This window comes from Phyllobates terribilis, unplaced genomic scaffold (genome assembly GCF_046119375.1).
Source record: "Phyllobates terribilis strain yellow unplaced genomic scaffold, ASM4611937v1 Scaffold_10__3_contigs__length_209671492, whole genome shotgun sequence".
Classification (NCBI taxonomy): domain Eukaryota; kingdom Metazoa; phylum Chordata; class Amphibia; order Anura; family Dendrobatidae; genus Phyllobates; species Phyllobates terribilis.
In genome coordinates this window covers 83137267-83157369 of record NW_027362770.1, presented here as the reverse complement: position 1 = coordinate 83157369, position 20103 = coordinate 83137267, and the positions used below count along the sequence as shown (strand labels likewise).

Genomic DNA, 20103 nt, shown 5'->3' with positions numbered 1-20103 from the left:
AGCACCTGAGCTTGTGGCATTCCGCCCCATGCAAAACGTACCTTTCCATCTGGAATGTTTCCAGATCAAACCTATTTTGCACAAGCACTTTACATTTCTATAAATAATACATGTATTATTACATGTATTTATTGATTGTGTTGAATATGAGACCTGTTAAATCTGTGTCTTGATGTGCTACTTGTGCTTGTGGCCAGTATTGTCCTGTGAGCGGTTGGTCATACCTTTTAGTATCACTTTTGGTGACTATTTGAAGATATATAGACCTCCTATGCCCGTCATGTAACGTCACGTCATAAACACTTTTTGTTTTCTTTGTTTACATCTTTGATTATTATGTGATTTATGTATTTTATAATCTAATACATTTTTATCTATTCTTTACTATTTTGGACTGTTGACTCCATGTCTCTTTTTGGATCTATTGCATGATATCATGAATGATATCATTCAAAAGTACAAGCCATTCCCTAGAAAACAAGCCCTCATAAGGCTACGTGGACGGAAGAATAAAAAAAACATCAAATCTTCAATAAAAACGTATTGAAAAAACCCAAAACGCCGTGTCAAGTACACACCAAAACCATATCAAAAATGGAAAAAGCATAAAAAATGCAACAATATTTATACATGCACCTTTGTATGTGTTCAATGCCAATGTCTAGGTGGTTCTTCCAGTTGGGAATGTCCCATGACCACTGCAACCAATCAATGGCCACTGATTGGCTTCAGCTGGCACATTTCATAAAAAAAAAATTCTCCAGCATAGGGAGCCAAGATACCAACGGGAATAAACAGAAGTAAAATTTTTCCCATATACTTTGCCGATCATTATGATGTCTTTCTGCATGGCTTCAAAATGGCATGCGTTATGACACAGATCCACTTTTCTCACGACAAATAGGGTTATATCGATCTGATGGAGGTATTGTGTGATCAGGGAACTAAACTGGAAATTTAGGCAATGTTCCCTCTTGTGAAAAAACGCTGCGTTTTTCTTTGCACCCAAATATGCAATAGCAGTCTAATCTGAATAATGTGGTTTTGCTTCATTTTTTTAATGAGTTTTCCAAATTTTTATGTGTTTTTTTGTGTGCAGATTTGACGTTTTCTTTTTTGTATGTGCTTTCTGGTGCTGAAACAATAGAATTCTGCACTTAAAAAATGTGTTATATATAAATTGTTAACCCAGAATTGTGCCCCCTAGTAACTATAATTAGCACTCCTCCCCACCCTCAATTTATTATAATGTCATGTCTTCTCTCCCACTCCTCACCTCCAATTCGTTATGTCATGTCCTCTGTCACTGCCACCCCAAATTCATTATAAAGTCATGTAATTTCCCCCTTGACCCTATTCATTATACTGTCATATACTATCTCCCACTCCGACCCCCAATCACCCAATTCATTATAATGTCAAGTCCTCTCCCCCATTTCATTATGTCATGTCCACTCTACCGCCCCCAATTCATTATAAAGTCATGTAATTTCCCCCTTACCCACATTCATTATACTGTCGTATACTCTCTCCCACCCGACCCCCAATTCATTATGTCATGTCCTCTCCCCCACTTCATTATAATATCATGTCCTCTCTATCGCCCCCCACTCCCAATTCATTAAAATGTCATATCCTCTCCCACACCTCAACCCTAAATCATTATAATGTCATGTCCTCTCTCCCACCCCCAATTCGTTATAAAGTCGTGTCCTCTCCCTCACTTCATTATGTCTTGTCCTCTCCCCCACTTCATTATAATGTCATGTCCTCTCTACCACACCCCAACCCTAAAACATTTTAACGTCATGTCATCTCTCCAACCCCCAATTCATTATAATGTCATGTCCTCTCTCCCACCCCCAATTAATTATAATATCATGGCCTCTTGCCCCCAAGCCAAAATTCATTCAACAAAAACAATCTCTCACCTCTCCAGACAGTGTTGTGCTTTCTTCCTCTTGTGGTCAGTGGGTATGTGCTAAATGACGCAGCTGGTGTGATGACTTTGCGCTGGCTGAGTCATAGAGAAAGCGCCAGGCAGAAAGCAAAGAATAGCTTCCTGTAGCGATTCTCTATTGGTGGCAAAGGAGTTACAGGAAAGCTTTCTGTCCAATAATGGATGCTGTAGATGGTGGCACAAACAATTTTATAAAGAGGGCAGCCTGGCCATGGGCCTCCCCTACAGCCACAGGCCCCTGGGGGTTGCCCAAACTGCCCTCATTATAATCCACCCCTGATAGTGTAAGCCGAGTACCGAGGGGGTTCTCAGGATACGATGAAGTCACACATAAGGAAGACGACCCAGACAGTTTATTCCCAGAAAAAAAGGTTTTTACTGAATCAAGAGGGAGCTACAGTGCTGGCCAAAAGTATTGGCACCCCTGCAATTCTGTCAGATAATACTCAGTTTCTTCCTGAAAATGATTGCAATCACGAATTCTTTGGTATTATTATCTTCATTTAATTTGCTTGCAAGGAAAAAACACAAAAGAGAATGAAGCAAAAATCAAATCATTGATCATTTCACACAAAACTCCAAAAATGGGCCAGACAAAAGTATTGGCACCCTCAGCCTAATACTTGGTTGCGCAACCTTTAGCCAAAATAACTGCGAACATCCGCTTCCGGTAACCATCAATGAGTTTCTGACAATGCTCTGCTGGAATTGTAGACCATTCTTCTTTGGCAAACTGCTCCAGGTCCCTGATATTTGAAGGGTGCCTTCTCCAAACTGCCATTTTGAGATCTCTCCACTGGTGTTCTATGGGATTCAGGTCTGGACTCATTGCTGGCCACCTTAGAAGTCTCCATTGCTTTCTCGCTAACCATTTTATAGTGTTTTTGGCAGTGTGTTATGGGTCATTGTCCTGCTGTAAGACCCATGACCTCTGAGGGAGACCCAGCTTTCTCACACTGGGCCCTACATTATGCTGCAAATTTTGTTGGTAGTCTCCAGACTTCATAATGCCATGCACACGGTCAAGCAGTCCAGTGCCAGAGGCAGCAAAGCAACCCCAAAACATCAGGGAACCTCCGCCATGTTTGACTGTAGGGACCGTGTTCTTTTCTTTGAATGCCTCTTTTTTTTTCTGTACACTCTATGTTGATGCTTTTTCCCAAAAAGCTCTACTTTTGTCTCATCTGACCAGAGAACATTCTTCCAAAACATTTTAGGCTTTCTCAGGTAAGTTTTGGCAAACTCCAGCCTGGCTTTTTATGTCTCGGGGTAAGAAGTGGGGTCTTCCTGGGTATCCTACTATACAGTCCCTTTTCATTCAGACGCCGACGGATAGTACGGGTTGACACTGTTGTACCCTCAGACTGCAGGGCAGCTTGAACTTGTTTGGATGTTAGTCGAGGTTCTTTATCCACCATCCGCACAATCTTGCGTTGAAATCTCTCGTCAATTTTTCTTTTCCGTCCACATCTAGGGAGGTTAGCCACAGTGCCATGGGCTTTAAACTTCTTGATAACACTGCGCACGGAAGACACAGGAACATTCAGGTCTTTGGAGATGGACTTGTAGCCTTGAGATTGCTCATGCTTCCTCACAATTTGGTTTCTCAAGTTCTCAGACAGTTCTTTGGTCTTCTTTCTTTTCTCCATGCTCAATGTGGTACACACAAGGACACAGGACAGAGTTGAGTCAACTTTAATCCATGTTAACTGGCTGCAAGTGTGATTTAGTTATTGCCAACACCTGTTAGGTGCCACAGGTAAGTTACAGGTGCTGTTAATTACACGAATTAGAGAAGCATCACATGATTTTTCAAAGTGTGCCAATACTTTTGTCCACCCCCCTTTTTAGGTTTGGTGTGGAATTATATCCAATTTGGCTTTAGGACAATTCTTTTTGTGTTTTTTTCATTGAAGACAAATTAAATGAAGAGAATAATACCAATGAATTTGTGATTGCAATCATTTTCAGGAAGAAACTGAGTATTATCTAACAGAATTGCAGGGGTGCCAATACTTTTGGCCAGCACTGTATATTGAACTACACCCACAACATATACAAATCCAAACACTCAACCTACAGTTGAGACTATTATGCTGTATGGCAGGGCAGCCCACGATATGTACTGCAGAATATAAAAACTATTAATACTCGAACCAGGAACAATTTCAGAAAATACGAGGCCTGGGCTGCCTGCGGTGCAACACAGAAGTTGCAGAGCGGGCAAATTTTAAATATCCTGGCTCCCCAAAGCGCTTAGTGTACACATTTACGTTTTTACAGCAGCTGCTTCAACAGGACTTTGGATCAGGGACTTTTACGATAGCAATGTTCATAGGTGCCTTTCAAGTGTGGCATCCCAGGGGTCTGGTTGCCACGGTGATAGAAATATCACGTCTGGGAGCAAATGGGAGGTTCCCTGGTCAGGAGCCCTTGAACATGCAACACCTCCTGTCCCAGACCAGATAGGGGAGGAACTTGCCCTATATAAACTGGATCTGGGGCGGGGTTAGGAAGCGAAGCTCCAGAGAGACCAGAGACTGGAGGCTGAGACAGAGCTGAGACTAGTTCAGAGTGAAGTTCCAGACACAGGGAAAGCAATAGCTAGGAGCTCTGTAGGAGCAGGAGCTGAGTGCCAGGGACTGGAAGCAGATATAGCTCGTCCTGGCTGAAGACACTACGACCGGACAACGGAGTCCGAGGCTGTGAGGATCTCAACGTCCAGCAGCAGAAACCAGCCGGCAGGGGATTCCAGGTCCTCTGGCCATAGAAGCCCAGAGGCTCAGTCACGAGCAAAGGACCAGCACCGCCATTGAGGACCGGAGGCTATCAGAAGGCCCCAAGTCACCAGCCATACGGGTGAGCACTACACGGTACGCTCAGGGATGTGGGCTACTTCCACTCGCTTACAGCAAGGTAGCCAGGAAGAGTGCAGACAGACGGGGAGGCCTACAACTCCACCTGGCCAGGGGAACTCCTGTTTGTTCACAGACTGAACAGGCCTCTTATGCTAGCCAGTACTCCCGGGAGGGTCTGCCTTATCATCATCAGTAAAGACCCTGAACTACACTGCAAAGACTCTGAGTTGTTCCTGCTACACCCGTGCACCATCACTCCCATCATCCACACTCACTGCCCTGAGGCAATACTCCTCCCGTGGGGAGTTGTCCCATTCTCTGCTGCGCACACAACACCAGCCTCAGCGGTCTGCCTCGCAGCGGCGGTACACCCTGACCGCAATCCACGGGTGGCGTAGTCGGACATTAACCTAAAACATATAAAAGACTGCCACTGGTTTGACCACCCTGAGCAACGGGACCGGGTCGCCGCAACGGAGACTACAACCCCAAGAGACCCGGCTCCGGTTAACCCACACCCGTGCACACACGGCCCAGGGGGTGCGTCACAAGCACCTTACTATGTAAAACAAGTCTGTCCGTAAGGTTCAGAGCTACTCAATTATATAGCACGTGAGGTACGGCAACACCGTACTAGATACTCAGGAGTCCAGCATAAAATAAAAAAATAAAAGTCTAAATAATAATAAGATCCTGGGCTCCGTTAGTGGGGAAATAATAATAATAATAATAATAATAATCATATTTTTTTATTTTTATAGCGCCAACATATTCCGCAGCACTTTACAATTTTAGGGGGAACTTATACAAACAATACAGAATAAACACATCTCATATCGAAAGGAGTGAGGGCCCTGCTCACAAGCTTACAGTCTGAGGAAATGGGGGAGACACAAAAGGTAAAATGTACATATATTGTATAATGACAACACACCTACATCCTTATAGGCAACATTAAGGAGTATACTGGAGTTTGGACACAAATGAAAGTTTAAAATTCTTACATATTTTATTGAATCATAATTAAAACAATCACCACAACAATTAAAATTTAAGCAGGAAAGCAATCTATCAGCACACAGGATTATACATGTAGGTCTCAGGTAACGGCTGCATTTAATAATTTAGCATAATCAAAGATAATAAAATTAATGAAAATGGTCAATAAATTTGTAGTTTCCTCATCGGTCTAAGGTGTCCATTGCCATAAAGAGACAGTGTCAGCGGTATAGGCAAAAGCACAAATTATGTGCTCTAAGGTGACCGTGCTAGCAGCAACAATTTGTAGTCAGGTTGATGCCTAAATAGTCAGAGGTAGTAGGATTAGAAAGTGACAGTGCTAGCAGCAACAAAATAAAGGTAGATTAATGCCAGCCTATAAAATATGAACCAAATTATGGACTTTTAAGGTGACAGTGCTAGCGGCAACAAAATATGGTTAAATTGATGCCCAAATAATGTCCAATAGTGGGCTATTGCGTAACGCACAGTAGGTAATGACTAAACGCTGGTTCACACAAGTGTCAATTATGTAGTTAGGTTAATGCCTAGGTAGTCAGAGAGGGTTGGATTAAAAAGTGACAGTGCTAGCAGCAACAAAACTAAAGGTAGATTAATGCCAGCCTAGAAAATAGAAACCAGACTATGGACTTTTAAAGTGACAGTGCTAGCGGCAACAAAATATGGTTAAATCGATGCCCAAATAATGCCCAATAGTAGGCTATTGCGTAACACATAGTAAGTAATAACTAGACGCTGGTACACACAAGTGTCAATCCAAAACAGACCTCAGGTTTAACATAGACAGTGGGGTAAACTACTTACAGCCAGATAGCATGAGAAAGGGTAACCCACGATTCCTGGTCCTGCACCCCGACGCCGCCGTTTCGCCACGCTTCTTCCAAGGGGCGTTAACTATCCTAAGTAAACCTGCACCTTAAATAGTACCTGTGTCCAATCAAATCACATTGTCGCTGCGTTGCTCGGTATTATGGGCGCGTGATCGCCGTCCGGCAGCCAGCATCACAAACCAGAGACTTCCGCTTCCGGCGCTTGGAACGCAAGCGTGGAACGCTTAGCCCTCCCAGGTGCGCCAAAGCGGAAGTCAGCAGGTCCCGTCGGCTGCGCACGCGCACCTACCAAGCAAGGCATAATGTACGCAATATCTGGCAGCGGAGAGCTGACAGAGCGGGGACAATGTAGTAGTGGTGGGAGAGTCATACTAGCGAGACAGAAGACACAAAAGAAAAGAGAAAGAACAAATTAATTAATTATGACTGCTGGAGACAAAGAGAAGAAAACCAGAAATAGGTAAATATGAAATGAAGAATGAGTCAAATTAGAAAAACAAAATAAAAGGAAAGAAAAAGAAAGAAATTCACTGAGGGTCCCTATTGCATCGATCACCCAATCACCACCCCTTATACACTTAGACCCTGTCATGTAACACCAATAAAAGTCATCTCAGCAAAGCCAAAAAGGGTTGTATAATAGGGGTGAGAGGGGGATCAATCCAAAATGTACTTTTTTGTCCCAAGATCCAACAGCCCATATTAATTCAAATAGTGCACATATATCACAGATTTCTTCCCTGTCGGGCAGTTGCCTCTGGTCACCCAATTGTACACTAGGTGAAGCCAAATATCAGGGATCTATTAGGTCCAACATCTTTTGTGTAGGCCCTGATGATGTTCCTCTTTTTCCCTCCAAGCAGTCCAGAAGATGAAATATTCTTCCAGTCAAATTCAACGGCTCTGCCCAGCAAGGACTCTCAGATGTACTGTACCACTAAAGTGCAAGATATAAAATACATACAATAAATATACATAATTGAAAGAAAAAAGGTTAAAAACATACACTTCAAACAGGAGATTACCGTTACAAATTTATCAAGTTTATATATTGTAGCAGCCTTGATATACTAAATAGGATAAATAATTTTACATGGACTGGTCGCCAGCCAGTATGTGTACAGTCCTGACCGAGGCTATTAAGTGCATGGCTGGTATGAACCTGAAACTGAAGAAGATTTTAATATGGGGGAAAACTGGGACGGACAGATGGTGTGTGGAGGCGATACACCAGCCTAAAGAAATGGGTTTTTAGGGTCCGCTTGAAACTGTGGGTATTGGGAATTAATTGAACTGTCCTGGGTAGTGCATTCCAAATAATTGGCGCAGCACGCGAGAAATCTTCGAGACGGGAGTGGGAAGTTTGGATTATGGAGGATTTTAGCTTTAAGTCAGTGGCCGAACTGAGGGCACGTGTAGGGTGGTAGACTGAGACAAGGGAGGAGATGTAGGGGGGTACTGAAGCATGGAGCGCTTTTTTGGGTAAGTGTGATAAGTTTAAATTGAGCGCTATATTGGATGGGCAACCAATGCAATGACTGGCACAGGGAAGAGGTATCGGTGTAGCGGTTAGCTAGGAATATGATCCTGGCTGCTGCGTTAAGGACGGATTGGAGAGGGGAAAGTTTAGTAAGAGGGAAACCGATTAGTAGAGAGTTGCAATAGTCGAGACGAGAATGAATAAGAGCTACAGTAAGAGTTTTTGCCGAGTCAAAGGTGAGAAAAGTCCTGATTCTTGAGATGCTTTTGAGATGTAGATGACATGAACGAGCGAGTGATTTGATGTGAGGAGTGAAGGAAAGATCTGAGTCAAAAAAGACCCGAAGACAGCGGGCTTGTTGCTGGGGAGTAATGGTTGAGCCACAAACAGAAATGGCAGTATCGAGCACAGGTAGGTTAGTGGAGGGAGGAAAGACGAGTAGTTCAGTTTTTTACAGATTCAGTTTTAGACAGAGGGAGGACATAATGTAAGACACAGCAGAAAGACAATCACTGGTCTTTTGTAGTAATGCAGGGGTGATGTCCGGAGCATAGGTGTATAATTGGGTGTCATCAGTATAGAGATGGTACTGAAAACCGAATCTGCTGAGTGTTTGTCCAATGGGAGCGGTGTATAAGGAGAAAAGAAGGGGGCCTTGGACTGATCCTTAAGGAACCCCGACAGTAAGGGGAAGGAGAGAAGAGGAGGAGCCGGCGAAAGACACAGAGAAGGAGCAGTCAGAGAGATAGGAGGAGAACCAGGAGAGAACAGTGTCCTTGAGACCAATAGTGCGGAGCATAGTGAGGAGGAGCTGGTGATCCACAGTGTCGAATGCTGCAGAGAGATCCAGGAGAATCAGCAGGGAATAGTGACCATTAGATTTAGCTGTTAGTAGAGCATTAGAGACTTTAGTGAGGGCAGTTTCAGTAGAATGTAAAGAGCGGAAACCAGATTGTAAAGAGTCAGGAAGAGAGTTGTCGGAGAGATAGGGGATTAGACGGGAATGGACCAGGCGTTTTAAGAGTTTAGAGATAAAGGGAAGATTGGAAACAGGTTTGTAGTTGGCCGTGCAGTTCTGGTCAAGGGATGTTTTTTTAAGTAATGGGTGTATGCTGGCATGTTTAAAAGAAGAGGGAAAGATACCAGATGAGAGGGAGAGGTTGAAAATTTTAGTTAGGTGAGTGATGACAGCTGGAGAAAGGGACTGAAGGAGATGTGAGGGAATAGGGTCACTGGTACAGGTGGTAGGGTGAGTAGATGCAAGGAGCCTGATCACTTCATCTTCCGTGAATGGTTCGAAGTCAGAGAGTGAGCAAGATACAATGGGGCGGGGGACAGCATGCATAATGTTTGGGGATTGGGAGAAAATTTCCTGTCGGATATGGTCAATTTTTTCTTTGAAATAATTGTCCAGATAGTCAACGCTGAGGTTGGTGGTCGGGCCCTGTGGTGTTTGATTGAGGAGAGAATGAAACGTGTCAAAGAGTCGTTTAGGATTATTGGAAAGTGAGATGATGAGGTTGTTAAAGTAGGTTTGCTTGGAGAGGTGAAGGGCAGAGTTGTATGTTTTCAGCATAAATTTATAATGGAGGAAATCTTCGGGCAGATTAGATTTTCTCCACAGCCGTTCAGCTCACCTGGAGCACCGCTGGAGAAGACATGTTTGAGGCTTGTGCCAGGGTTGTCGCCATCTATGCCGAATTTTTCTTTGTGTAGGAGGTGCAGCTTCATCCAGGGCACATAGCATTATTTCGTTATAATGCTTCAATGCAGAGTCGGGACATGAGAGGGAGGAGATTGGGGCCAATGATGATTGCAACTTTTTTATAAATTTCTGGGTGTTAATGGTGCGTATATTTCTATAAGTGTGGAGAGTGGGGGTGTCTTGAGTAGAGTCACAGTTCTTGACAGAGAATGAAAGAAGATTATGGTCAGAGAGTGGAAGGGGAGAGTTAGTAAAGTCATGTACTGAGCAAAGCCGGGAGAAGATCAGGTCCAATGTGTTCCTGCCTTCATGTGTAGGAGAATTAGCAAGCTGTGAAAGGCCGAAGGAGGAGGTTAATGATAAAAGATGAGCGGCAGATGGGGAAAGAGAATTGCCAATTGGGATGTTAAAATCTCCCATGATTATTGTGGGGATGTTGGAGGATAGAAAATTTGGAAGTCAGGCAGCAAAGTGATCCAAGAACTGACGGGAGGGACCTGGAGGGCGATAGACAACCGCCACTCGCAGGGAGAAGGGCTGGTAGAGTCTGACTGTGTGGGCCTCAAAAGAAGGGAAGATAAGGGAGGGTACTGGGGGGATAACCTGAAAAGTACATTTTGTTGAAAGAAGTAGACCAACACCTCCCCCTGATCTGTTGTTAGGTCGCGGGGTATGAGAGAAGTGTAGGCCACCAGAGGAGAGAGCTGCAGCGGCGGTGGTGTCCGACTGCTGGATCCAGGTTTCCGTGAGAGCCAGAAGGTCGAGGGAATTAGAGAGGAAAAAGTCATGGATGTAAGAGAGTTTATTACATGCTGAGCGTGCATTCCAAAGGGCACAGTTGAATGAGACAAGTACTGGCCTGCGCAAAAGCACTGTCTAACTAACTAACTAGTTATATACAGGCCTCTGATCAGACTTTGGTTTAGGCGCCCCAAAAAAAAATGTAGTTGCATGCACGGTTACCCTCTACAATGATGCCGAGGGCCTTAAATTTCTTACAGATCTGGGTCTGACTCGTCAGGTGCTAGCAGGCAGCTGAGGGGGCTTCCTTCCCATACGGCGGTATCTCCATCCAGACCATCGTGGCTCGTCTCCTTCTCCGACAACCGTCACTCCTCACGCTAGCCTCCAGCTGTACTCGCCCACCTTTGTCATCTTCCCTAGATACCAATTTCCGTTGAAAAACAAACTTAGCAGGTAGTAGTAAGGAAACAGTAACCTCCTGTGGTCACATGATCCCATTGCAGCTTATACATATCATACATTAGTATATATAAATGGACTAGATGGTGGCCCGATTCTAACGCATCGGGTATTCTAGAATATGTTTGCGGCCGACTGGGCGCAATTAGCAGAGCGGTGTTTAAATTTGGCGCCAAAATCGCTGAATGGTTGCGGCCGGCAACAGCGACCAATCAGCAAAGCGGTGTTTACATTTGGCGGCAATGTCGGTGATTGGTCACGGGCGGCGGCCGCGACCAATCAGCGAACCGTGTTAGTGAGGACTGGAGAGCGTGTTTAAATTTGGTGCCAAAATCGCTGATTAGTCGCGACCTCGACCAATCAGCAAAGCGGTGTTTAAATTTGGCGCCAATAATGCTAATTGGTCGCGGCCTGTAAACGCGACCAATCAGCAGAGCAGCGTTTACATTTGCCGCCCATATCGCTGATTGGTCGCGGCCGGCCACGGCGACCAATCAGCAGAGCGGGGTTTAAATTTGGCGCCAATAATGCTGATTGGTTGTGGCCGGCGACCGCGATCAATCAGCAGAGCGGCGTTTAAATTTGCCGCCCATATCGCTGATTGGTCGCGGCCGGCCACCGCGACCAATCAGCAGAGCGGCGTTTAAATTTTCCTTCCATATCGCTAATTGGTCGCGTGCGTCGACCGCGACCAATCAGCGTCGTATTAGTGAGGACCGGGGAGTGGCGCTGCTTGTGCAGCTACTTCCGCTGCGAGCAGCTGGGAGATGAGCGGCTGCTCGCAGCAGAAGCATCCCGACTCGCGGCGCCGCTCCCCGTTCCTCCGTTCACACTTGCCGTCCGGAGATCAGCGGCCCCAGCCGCTGATCTTCCGACGTTAGCCGCATGGAGGTCAGCGGCGCTGGTCGGGGTAGTTCTGCTGCTAGCACCGCTCATCTTCCCGCTGCATCGCCGCTAACCTCCGTGCGGCAGATGAGTCGCTAACGGCCGCCATCTTTTTTTCTGAAATCCCGCGTCACTGATTGGCCGCGGCCGGACCAATGAGCGACGCGGGATTTCCTGGGCAGACAGTGGCCTGACCAATGAGCGACGCGGGATTTCCTGGACAGACAGACAGACAGAAAGACAGACAGACAGACGGGATAAGACAATTATATATATAGATGAGCTGATATCTGCAGGAAACAAGGTTTATATTCATGTGAACACTGGTATCTATACTTTGTACCACTTTGGTGGGTCAGCATATATCTCCAGCCCTGAAGCGCCAGACTGCTGTCTCACCATCCTACAATAGTATATTATGTCTAAATTAAATATACTATAGTGTGTCATCACCTCATACACAAATATATACAGTAACATGCACATTCATCCACACTCAAAAAAAGGCTCAAAAACCACCACTAGACAACTGTGTATAAAATCCACCTTGCTCCTGTTAATATAAAGGTTTGTAGGGCGCATACCTTCTGCGTATAAGCGCCCGACAGTGGGCAGAAGTGCAATCTGCACATAGCCTTACTGCATGGAAATATTCCTCACTCCACCTAAACTGTTCAATCCCAACTCGTTCATTGTCTGACACTGAATATAATGTTTCTCGGTAGGAAGCCTATAGGCAGTGTGTCACCGTATATGATGTCCCCAACAGCTTCACACCCTCAAGGTTGTTTACAGCAATTCAGCTGTGAAATATTCCTGCAGATACCACAAGTGAGCACCAAGGGGGCTGCAAAGCACCAATGGATTCTTCTCCAAGCAAATCTGTACACTAGAAATATATTCAGTATTTTCGCTAATATCATTTACACCTGCTTTATGATGCAGATCTGGTGACCTCCAAGTTGTAGAGGTATATAAAACCAAGTTGTCATTCCCACAATATAACATCCCAGAGGCCTACACAGCAGCGGGAAACACAGATGTTTTTAAGCTCGTGGTGATGCTTCTTGCACAACGTGTTACATAAACCAGCATTTCCGCGTGACGTGGAATTTAATACTTGGCTCAATTTTAAAATGATTTCCTGGACCAATTTTCCTATCCCAAGAAAGTGATAATGCATAATAGGTTGGAAGAAAACAGGTGCTTTGCAGTTTACATAATAATATTCGTAAATATTTATATACAGTGGCTTGCGAAAGTATTCACCCTCTTCGCTTTCTACTTATTTTGTTACATTACAACCTATGTTTAAATATTTTTATAATCCGATTTGTGTGTGATGCATCAGCATTATATAGTCTAAATTGGTGAAGTGAGAAAAATATAGGCATAAATTAAATTTATGGAATCAAATAACTAAAAATTGGCATGTGCATATGTGTTCACCCCCTTTACTATGAAGGCCCAAAAGATTTCTGGTGCAAGCAATTACCTTCATAAGTCACATTCTTAGTGAAAGGAAGTCCACTTGTGTGCAATCTAAGTGTCACATGGTCTGTCAGTATATGCACAGCTTTTCTCACAGACCACGGAGGCTGCACCATTAAGCACGAGGCACCAATAACCAAACAACACCATGAAGACCAAGGAGATCTCCAAACAAGTCAAGGATAAAGTTGTTGAGAAGTACAAGTCAAGATTGGGTTTTAAGAAAAATATCCCAATCTCTGATGATCCCCCGGAGCACCATCAAATTCATTATCATTAAATGGAAAGAACATGCAACCACCACAAAACTGCCAAGAAAGGGGCCACCCACCAAAACTTATAGCTCGGGCAAGGAGGGAATTAGTTAGAGGCAGCACAGAGACCAAAGGTAACCCTGAAGGAGCTGCAGAGTTCCCAAGCAGAGACTGGCGTAACTGTCCATACAACCACAATAAGCCATACACCCCATAGAGGTAGCCTTTATGGAGGAGTGGGCAGAAAAAAATCTTTACTTGCACACAATTGTTAGGGTATGTGCACACGATGCAGAAATGAAGCAGAAAATTTCTGCATCATTTCTGCATCTCCCTGGCAGAAAAAACGCATGCAGATTCTACATGCGTTTTTCCTGCGGAGTACATGCGGATTCACATGCGTTTCCACATGCGTTTCCGCATGCGGATTGACAAGAGCTTTCCAGGCGATTTTAGCATCACTTGGAAAGTGCTTGACAACTAGGTCACACTATATAAATCCATGCAACCGGCATGGATTTATATAGTGTGACCGTATAAGAATGGTTAAAAATAAAAAAATAAAGCTACACTTACCCTCTGATGCCCCGGTGTATGCTGCCGCGTTCGTTCCTGGCTTGTTCCTGGCTGCCGGGATATCGCGAGACACTGCGCTGAAGGGCCTGCGGTCACATAGTTACATAGTTACATAGTTTATAAGGCTGAAAAAAAAAAGCGTCCATCCAGTTCAGCCTATTTCTTGTGCACTGCAGCTATTCCGCTATTCCTATACCATGCGGTATAGGCCAATTTACATCATTGAGGAAAAATTCACTTCCCGACACCAATCTGGCAGTCAGATTAAATCCCTGGATTAATTAACTATGTCACATGACTGTGACATCACCGAAGGTCCTTCAGTCTTGCACACGAGCAGAGGGAAGGAGACCGGGGGCCGTCAGAAGGTGAATATATCTTTATTTTTTATTTTATTCTTGTTTTACAGCTTTTTAAATGGTACCTGGGTGTGGAGGAGAGTCTCATCTTCTCCACACTCGGGTACCATCCACACATTAGAACGCGCCAATAGCGCAAGTACAAATGCAGTCTTGCGGAATTGGCGCGTTCTAATGCAAGTCAATGGCGGCGAAAAGGCCGCGTTTACGCAAAATGAATTGACATGCTGCGGATTTTTGAGCGCAGCGTTTACGCTGCGGAAAAATCCGCATCATGGGCACAGCACATGCGGATTTCAATTGGGGAACATTGCTGCCCTTCTACCATGCATTTTTAATGCGTTTCCGCAGCTGCAAAAACGCCGCGGAAGCGCATTAAAAATGCATCGTGTGAACTCAGCCTAAGGCTCGTTTTGAGTTTGCCAAAAGACATGTGGGAGACTCCCCAAATGTATGGAAGAAGGTGCTGTGGTTAGATTAGACCAAAATTGAACTTTTTGGCCACCAAGGTTCATCACCCCAAGAACACCATCCCCACAATGAAACATGACGATGGCAGCATCATACTGTGGGGATGTTTTTCAGCAGCAGGGACAAGGAACAAGGTCCGAGTCGAGGGGAAGATGGATGGAATGAAATACAGGGATATTCTTGAGCAAAACCTGTTTCAGTCTGTCAGTGATTTGAGAGTGGGATGGAGGTTCACCTTCCAACAAGGCAATGACCCAAAGCATACTGCTAAAGCAACACTCAAGGTGGGACGTGTAAATGTTTTGGAGTGGCATAATCAAAGCTAAGACCTTAATGCAACTGAGAAACTGTGATCAGACTGGAAGATTGCTTTTCACCAGAGGAAACCATCTAACTTGAAGGAGCTGGAGCAGTTTTGCCTTGAGGAATGAGCAGAAATCCCAGTGGCGAGATGTGGAAAGCTCATAGAGACTTATTCAAAATGACCTGCAGCTGAAATTGCTGCAAAAGGAGGCTCTACAATGTCCTGACTTAATGGGTGGTGAATAGTTTTGCACACTGAAGTTTTCAGTTATTTTATCCATTTTGTTGTTTGCTTCACAAAATAAAGAAACCCAAATGTTCACAGTTGTAGGCATGATCTTTATATGAACTGATGCAAACCCTAAAAAAACAGTGAAATTCCAGATTGTGAGGTACCAAAACACAAAAAATGGCAAGGAATACTTTCGCAAGCCACTGTATATATACAGTTGTGCTTAAAAGTTTACATACCCCGGCAGAATTTTTGCTTTCTTGGCCTTGTTTCAGAGAATATGAATGATAACAAAAAAAACTTTTTCTCCACTCATGGTTATTGGTTGGGTCAAGCCATTTTTTGTCAAACTACTGTGTTCTCTCTATTTAAATCTTAATGACAACCAAAAACATCCAAATGACCCCGATCAAAAGTTCACATACCCTGCTGATTTTGGCCTGATAACATGCACAGAATTTGACACAAATAGGTTTGTATGGCTACTAAAGGTGACATCCTCACCTGTGACCTGTTTGCTTGTAGTAAGTGTGTGTGCATAAAAGCTGAGTGAGTTTCTGGGATCCAGACAGACTCTTGCATCTTTTATCCAGCCACTGACGTTTCTGGATTATGAGTCATGGGGAAAGCAAAAGAATTCTCAACGGATCTATGGGAAAAGGTAGTTGAACTGTATAACACAGGAAAGAAATGCAAAAAAAAATCCAAGGAATTGATAATGCCAGTCAGCAGCATTCAAACTGTGATTAACAAATGGAAAATCACGGGGTCTGTAAAGACCAAACCATGGTCAGGTAGACCAACAAAAATTTCGGCCAAAACTGCCAGGAAAATTGTTCGGGATGCAAAGAAAAACCCACAAATAACAACAGCTGAAATTCAGGACTCTCGGAAAACTAGCGGTGTGGCTGTTTCAAGATGCACAATAAGGAGGCACTTGAAGAATAATGGACTGCATGGTCGAGTCGCCAGAAGAAAGCCATTACTGCGCAAATGCCACAAAGTATCTCGCCTACAATATGCCAAACAGCACAGAGACAAGCCTCAAAACTTCTGGAACAAGGTAATTTGGAGTGATAAGACCAATATTGAACGTTTTGGCTACAACCATAAACATTACATTTGGAGAGAGGTCCCACATGGCCTATGATGAAAGGAACACCATTCCTACAGTAAAGCACGGAGGTGGATCGCTGATGTTTTGGGGATGTGTGAGCTACAAAGGCGCAGGAAGCTTGGTAAAAGTTGAAGGAAAGTTGAATGCAGCATGTTATCAGCAAATACTGGAGGCAAATTTGCACTCATCAGCCTGTAAGATGCGCATGGGATGTACTTGGATGTTCCAACATGACAACAATCCAAAACAGAAGGCCAAGTCGACTTGTCATTGGCTACTGCAGAACAAAGTGAAGGTTCTGGAGTGTCCATCTCAGTCTCCTGACCTCAATATGATTGAGCCAGTCTGGGGAGATCTCAACCGCGGTTCATTCTAGACAACCCAGGAATTTACAAGAACTGGAGGCTTTTTGCCAAGAAGAATGGGCAGCTTTACCATCTGAGAAAATAAAGAACCTCATCCACACCTACCACAAAAGACTTCAAGCTGTAATTGATGTTAGAGGGGGCAATACACGGTATTAAGAACTGGGGTATGTGAACTTTTGATCAGGGTCATTTGGATGTTTTTGGCTGTCATTAAGATTTAAAAAGTGAAAACACAGTAGTTTGTCAATAAATGGCTTCACCCAACCAACAACCATGAGTGGAGAAAAAGTTTTTTGTTATCAATCATATTCTCTGAAACAAGGCCAAGAAAGTAAAAATTCTGCCGGGGTATGTAAACTTTTGAGCACAACTGCATATATTCTCACTACAGCCGTCCGCTTTTAGTCATTGGGGAGGTGCAGAGAGCTGTTAGTCTCTGCTCACTATACTATTAGCGCACTGTTTTCACTCCCAGGACATGGACAACCAGCTGTGAACACATGCCATACACATTAGCTGCAGAGCAGACAGTCAATTAATGTGCAGGGGAGTGATTACAACGTGCTCATTGTGTAGTGAACGGTAACTAACAGCCCCTGCACCGCCTTGATGACTGGAAGTGAGTGGCTGCAGGGAGAATAAAACCTAATTTTCTCCCTGAAGTTGCTGCTCCAGTAAGGCGACTAAATAGGATTTAAATGCCATTTACCTGCTGTTTGCACTTACATCTGCAGATAAATGGCATTTCTGGATGCAACAGGTTCCCTTTAAGGATTCATTTATATGCTGTCTTATATATCATTATTAAATAGAAATGTTATAATTATGGGTGCTTACACTTAATAATCAACCATAACATTGTCTATTTGGAGTTGGCTGTCATTGGAAATTGTGAATGTGAAAGTTAATAACAACTGGATAATGTATGACTGATAAATATTCCATGGATGAGAAGTATTATCTTTTATGTAATATCTTTTTTCCTCTTTTCTGTCTTTTAATAGGATTCAACCTATTAATATATATTGACATTCTACAAGTCCCACTTTAAAATCTGTGGCTTTGTGTTTAAAGGGAGTTAAACTAATGAGGCAGTTTTTCTCCTCTACAACCAACAGAGCATTATTTCAAGGGTGACAGAAAGACCCTCCGTGAGAGATTTGCAGGGCATCAGACAGCCGCTGATGAGCATGCCAGCCGTCCAAAGAGGCCAGAAATACACAGGTATATGCCAGGGGTGCTATAATACTGTCATCATGCATGCCAATCTGTTCATATTAAACAATGCAATATTATTTTGTTTATAATTAAAATAAATTTAATTGGGACGCTTTCTATTGGGGATGGCTATCTTTTTGGGTTAGTGTGCAAATGGCCATTTATCTCTTTCTGGTCTTATGAAGTTCCACATTATACCAGTATGTAATGCTGGAAACCATTCTTGGATTATCACATATAGTTTAAAGAGGTATTCCCATCTCCAAGATCATATCACAATATGTAGTAGGTGTAATAATAATATTAGCAAATGCCTCCAATTAGAAATGTAGTATAGTTCTTCTGATTCACTATGTCACTTACCCCATGTGCAGGGCATTGAGGACCTTAGGTATCCATAGTTATGACCCCATGACAAAACGGAAGGAATTGATGCATTTTATATGGTTTGTGTTCCTATAAGCTTTATTAACTTACAGCCCCAAAAATCCTTAAAGTACTATGTTTTCCTGTGTCTTAATGTATAATGAATTATATAATTTAGTATACATCTGCACTGTGTATTGTTTTACGTGTATATCAGGTTTTCTCCCATAAAAAAAGAAAATTTCCTTATGTATTTTTATGTTGCTTATATTTTCAGACATTTTGATTCTGATCACTAGATTTAGATTTAGCCACCACCATTTAACTGGTTTATAACCACAGCCCATCAACCTGTATATAAGCCCCTAGCTCCCCCTGTACATTCCCAAAGATATTTTTTATAAGTCTCCTGCATTGTATGCTAATCAGTACTGTCCAGTCCAATGGGCATCGGTGGTCTGGGGTCTACAACTCCTCTATTGAACATATAGAAGAAAATTGCGCACATAGAACTCTAATTAAAAATTATTCACATTTTCTTGAATACAAGAATACAACATAGAGAAAACTAAGTAAAAAGGTGGTGGTGCGGGGTGATGCACGGTAACAAGCCAATAGGTGGCACCAAAGCTCAACCAGGTCTACAAATAATCATATAGCTTGAAAAAAGGTAAATAGTGAAGCCGGTTAAGGCATTATTATGTAAGAGTAGGCATTGGCTAATAGATCTATATAGAGATGTAGATACATAGTACACTATACATAAAGTGATCTAGTGCAGTAAACAAGAGACATAGATGGTAGTTCAACTAGGACATACTATAGATCAATGCCAAAGCACCACATTGCAAATTAATTAGCCTATTGCATGCCTAAACAATTAAAAAAAAAGTCATATACCTTAGGTCAAAGAGAAGTGCCACTTCCCCAACATGTGTTTCGGCAGGCGTGCCTTCTTCCCAGTTCAGAGTATGCTCCAAGAGGCGAATACGAAAGGAGACAATTTACCATTGTGAAACCTGCCCTGGGAAATCTGACCTTTGCATTGATTACTTCAAAGCGTATCACAAGTCCATAAATTGATAAAAATTGGCTTTTACTCTGTTAACACAACACACTTTTATAATCTGATATACTCCACACAACTTACTCATACCACCACATTATAAATTCATACACCAGTAAAACAAAAAATATTATTATCATTACTAGAACTATACAGCTAGATAATTCCTTGAGGGGTATAGTGTCCAAAAATGGGGTCACTTGTGGGGGTTTCCACTGTTTAAGCACATCAGTAGCTTTCCAAAAGTGACAGGGTGTCCGCTATTGACTTTAGTCAATTTTGCATTCAAAAAGTCATATGGTGCTCCTTCCCTTCCGAGCCCTGCAGTAGTTTTCCACCAC

At 43.3% G+C, this 20103-nt stretch overlaps 1 long non-coding RNA gene across 1 annotated transcript; it reads right to left on the bottom strand.

Annotated features, from left to right (window-relative positions):
• Positions 1-7098: 7098 nt before the first annotated feature.
• LOC141164135 (uncharacterized) lies at positions 7099-19692 on the bottom strand. Its single transcript, XR_012250840.1, has 3 exons — positions 19597-19692; positions 10853-11013; positions 7099-7605 (listed from the first exon to the last, which is right to left on the bottom strand). It is a non-coding gene; the product is annotated as an uncharacterized lncRNA (long non-coding RNA).
• Positions 19693-20103: the final 411 nt, after the last annotated feature.